This window comes from Penaeus japonicus, unplaced genomic scaffold, assembly GCF_977035675.1.
Source record: "Penaeus japonicus unplaced genomic scaffold, GWHDUDI00000001_assembly GWHDUDI00000009, whole genome shotgun sequence".
Classification (NCBI taxonomy): Eukaryota; Metazoa; Arthropoda; class Malacostraca; order Decapoda; family Penaeidae; genus Penaeus; species Penaeus japonicus.
The window spans coordinates 43704598-43709597 of record NW_028234411.1 but is presented as its reverse complement, the minus strand read 5'-3'; the positions used below and the strand labels follow the sequence as shown (position 1 = coordinate 43709597).

The following is a 5000-nucleotide window of genomic DNA, read 5'->3' as shown; positions in this document are numbered from 1 at the left end:
TCCTACAGTTCTGTTCTGTATTCGACGGATACATAAAAGTATCGTTAACAAACACGTCATTAGTCGCAGCTTTACTCACCCGCGCCCGTGATTTATCTCGAGTACGCTAACGCCTTCAGGATGGGGAGAGAGCGGATGCATTTTGACCTCAAGTAACCTTGCTTTCGATGTGTCTTTATAATTCATATATGCAATTAAAGAATAATTTTCTGAGGGGTAAAAAAAAAATCTATAAGATGAATGGATTCTTTTCTTTCTTTCTTTCTTTCTTTTTTTTTACTATGCCCCTAAAACGGCCTTAATTTTCCTATTGAAACACTAAACACGTACAGGGATATCTTACTTATTGCCAGGTCACATAAATGGTCGCCAATTATTTCTAATAGGAAAAATGTGTAAGTTAATATACGCTGCTTGCACACGATGACCATTCTTAGTTGGTGCATTAAAGCATTGGCTTGTGTTCCTATCACTAGGTCTTTTTACTTGCCCGCCAGCACCCTAAGACGAGCGCGCTCTTGTTTCGATATTTTTTTACCTGTCTCGAAGCAACTGGCAGTGACATATGCAGAATTCCACATTGTTCCAGGTGGAAGTCCGTGAATGTTGTTTTCGCGAAGAAAGATGGTAATGTGTCTCATATATATAAAGGGAAAGGAGGAGAAGGAAAGAAAATATAATATAGTGGTCTACCAGTTCATTTTCTTTCACCAACTCTGTCCTTCTCAACAAAACTTTCCGTATCATTCTAAATGAAATGCCACTGAAATAGTATCAGTATAAAAAACAAAGTAAAAGTAATTATTTGCAGCTGAATTGTCGCTTGAGACCGAAAGAGACACTCCATAAGAGACTCTTTATGATCACCAGATGAAGATGAAAATGCCGTCACCAAGGGAAGCAAATGCAAGGCAAGAGTCACCGCCTGACGGGAACCCCAGTGCGATACAATTGATTTCATGCCGATCACCTCAACTGATCCTTTCCTTGTGATCATTCTGACCATATTCATCCTAACAGCACACATCAGGCACGCATCCCTTCGTGGACCGGCATTTGTTGGCTGTTGCACACGGCCTGAAGGTGTGGACGAAGGTTTTGCTGTCAGTGTTCCTATTAGCGGCGGTGTGCGCCCCCTAGTTGCCTTTAAAAAATCTTTATTTTTATATATAAATATGCGACGACAGTCTAATTTGAATTAATGAATGTCATATTTATCATGGCTTATTCAGTCTCATGGGCTTCCATGGAGGGGGGGGGTGATATGTACGTATTGTCACCTTCATTCCAAAGATGCATCGTCAGATTGATTGAATCCACTGTAGCCTGCAACTTCCCTGGAATATTTTCATGGTTCGCATCTGCTCCTTCCGATAACGAGGAAAATAATAGTCTCTCTTCTGTGATAACTAATTGAATTTTACAATAAAACTTGTGGTTTACCTCGTTGTATGGGCCGCCACGAGAGCAAAGACAATTGTAGAGATAAATCAACGAGACATACCCAGGGTCACGGTTGAATAAAGCATGCAATTACTATAAAGGGAAAACAGAGAAGAGAATTTATGAACTAACCAGGCGTTGCAGGTTCCCGGTTGACTCTTGAAATATATAACCCTAATATTCAATTCTAAAAGGTAAAACAACGGCAGGAAATAGATCACCCACTAATGGATAGTTCCAGAAGAAAAGAAGAGATGTGTTGTATAATAAAGAGTGTCTATCTAGTCCAGTCATGAACTCAGGTCAGTTCGTATGCACTGTAATTCAGAATTTCTATTGAGTATCCATTTTTATCATTTTGGCGAATAAAACAAATGTTCCTTTATTTTGTGAATTATGGGCATTGCATTGCCTCATGAGTTATGTTTATGAAAGGTAATATTGATAATAATGCTTAGCAGGTAGTTTCCATTTGTCTTTCATAAGGAAATTATCTATTTAAATTTATCGGTGATAATATCATAGATAAATCAATTACTTAAAAATGAAATAACTTATCGGTGCTCTTCTGATCATGAATTATAGTTCTCATGCAATTAAGTAACTTCAGAAGAAAATGTTGGAAGTAACTGCCTTTGATAAATCTAAGATAAGATCCTGCTTGAAATTAGGATCACTTACCCCTCCCCCTCCCCTCCCCCGTCATAATTGGTTCCCAATACAAAATACATTGTCTTCATAACTGTAAAAGTGTAAGAGAGAAACTAGAACAAAATAGGATATGGAATTATGTATATATATATATATGTTAATAAAATTCAAACAGATAATGAAATATTGAAGTTTTCAATGTATACGAAATAAGGATTAGATCTTCAGGTTAGAATCTGAAATGTAATCGCCTGGATCGCTTCAGTAGTTATCATCATGAAGTACATGGTTAGAAAACGCAGTAGGGAATATGGCTGAATGTAAAGATATTAATGGTTGCCACATGATGTACTTTAAAATGGAAAGATTCATGGTAGTTCTTCTGGTTCATCACTACTGAATAACTCATTCAACATACATTAAAATCTTGTTCTTAAAACGCTTATTATGCATATGAGAAGCTTTGTTTGTCAGGGAATGCGAGACGATTCTCTTCCAAAATCAGATGGAATCAGGGTTTTCAAATATGTAGCTTTTAACTGTGTGCTTGAAAGCAGCGCCGTTTGAAAGAATGATACGTAGGAGGCTTTCTAAATGCATAACTGATTGATTTCCGTGTATGAGCTTCAGGCGGGTGCACACTTGATTTATCTTTGTAGATTCTCTTGATATTTGGCAAAAGCTTTTTCAAAATTTAGTTTGGAAATATTTCACCACATCCACTAAGTTAGCAAAATCAAAAATATTAAGTTCCTACAACAACCAAAGTCTTCCGATACTGTAGCTACCCTGGTAAATGCGTGAACGTCCAGAAGAGGAACTTACCTGATGAATATACTGAGTGTTATACTGTAAAATACCTCATTAGAGAATTTACAAAAAAATATATTAATTCTTTATGCCCAGCAGTCACGCCTTTGTAGCTGATATTGATACATTTTTGTTGTTTAATCTGAAATCCCATTGCAATTAACATTTCATCGGTTCTTCCTTCCGTAAAGTCCGTCACTCTGCCAGAGATGCATTTTTTTGCCATTTTCTAAGCATCAACTGAAATACTCTCCAAATTGGCATGCATAGTACATGTTATTCTGTATTTTATTTACAACTTTTTTCCTTCTGTGACACTAATTTATGATACAGAGGATATACATCTTTCATTCCTGTTTATACATAAACAATGCCTTAAAGGTTTAGTGAGTATGATCATGCATCTTTGACATGATTCGTTTTTTTTAAGATTTCATTTTACTATCCTGGGGCCGCACTTACAATGATAGATACGCTAGCAATCACCATTATGATTGTAAACAGTTTATATTCATATTTGTATTTGCATTAATTTATATAATTATTCATAATCTTATTCATTTGAAAGGTTTGATTGGCCTTTCTTTTTGGAAAACGTTGATACAAATAACACCTCCAGTGCGTGGAGCCATTGCTTCTTATCTTTTGACGGCAATCTATAAAACAAGAAAAAGTATATGTTTTTTGAAAACCATTACATTATGTAAGATCCATAAGATCATGGGATAGAATATGCTTTCTAGGAAAGTAATTTATATAGAAATAATTTACACCGCAGAATTCTCTATCATTTCTTTCTTGAAACATGGAAATCTTGCTGCTGGATCAGGATTTATTTACATGTCACGGGATTGGTCAAAAGAGCTTACACAATCATGTAAGGCGCACGCTGATTGGCGGGATTGATTTACCAGAGTTACTATCAAACTACAGCGGTAAAAGTCGATTTATCCCTGCCAGGCGGCTTGCTATCGCTTTGTAAATCCCAATTTACCATGGCTGGTAAACGTGCTGATAACTGACCACTGGTAAATGCCATACAATCGTATGTTAATGAATCCAGCCCCTGGAAGATGACTTAATAACCATGTTTGTAGAAATAAAATATATGCATATATAGGATTAGTTGTGGTTGTCATTTATATACGAGTCTCACTAACTTCAAATCAACAAATTGAATATTTGACTTGACCTAATTTTTGCATTTTCAAAAATTTGGGCATCAACTTTACTACAGATTTAGCATCTCTATTCAATTCATATTTATTTTTCGCCTCTCCCACTAGATGCAAGACATTAATATCTATGCCCATCACTTATTACTAGACCAACCATCTAGATTGCATATAACGAGCGGTCTCGGCATGTGTCTGTGTTTTGAATCAAGGCAGAGGAACAACTTGGCTTCATTATATTCCATTTGGTCAAAATAATCGAATTTAAGATTGATGCTGTCTTGTCCAGTTCCACGAGTTTGTCCATGATAATTCTTTATGTTTTTGTTATTTTTTGTTGTTTTTTTTCCTTCCCAAGACAATAGCGATTAAACCCAAGATTTATAAGAAGTCTTTCATAACTGCAGAAATACAGTGGCCTGTCCCCAGCAGTGCTCAGTTGAAGTGAGCTCTTGACCTATGTCATCCGAGTGGTTTAGCTTCCTGCTCCGTGTACTATTGTCTCTTATTGGGAATTCTAAAGAGATATAATCGTTCTCAAACTCAAGTCATAGTAATACTGCATTCATTCTTTAGGTAAGAATGATTTCTACTTTTGACTTTTCTATCACTTAAGTGTAAAACGACACTACTCCAGCGTATGGTGGCATCACAACCTCTATGGGGATATCTGTTTTCTCTGTCATCTCTCTTGTTTTATAAATTTTATTTAAGGTTTCCTCACTGCATATACATTGAATGATAAATGCAAAACAGTAAACATCGATGGAAATTTTGAACGAAATTTATTGTTGCTTGTTATGGGCAAAGTTGTGGGAAATTTTGTTTATATTAAACTTTTTAAAAAATGTTACAGGAAACTATATTTTGACAGACTTACGTTCTCGTTTTACGCGAAAAGTAGCAACATAAATTACTTTT

General features: G+C 35.8%; 1 protein-coding gene across 1 annotated transcript in view; it reads right to left on the bottom strand.

Moving 5' to 3' along the window:
* Positions 1 to 4768: 4768 nt before the first annotated feature.
* LOC122260286 (organic cation transporter protein) overlaps positions 4769 to 5000 on the bottom strand; it is a 10055-nt gene continuing 9823 nt past the window's right edge. Inside the window, exon 12 of the mRNA XM_086540135.1 lies at positions 4769 to 5000. This exon is cut by the window's right edge and continues 430 nt beyond it. The gene's annotated coding sequence lies outside the window, so the exon portion shown is untranslated.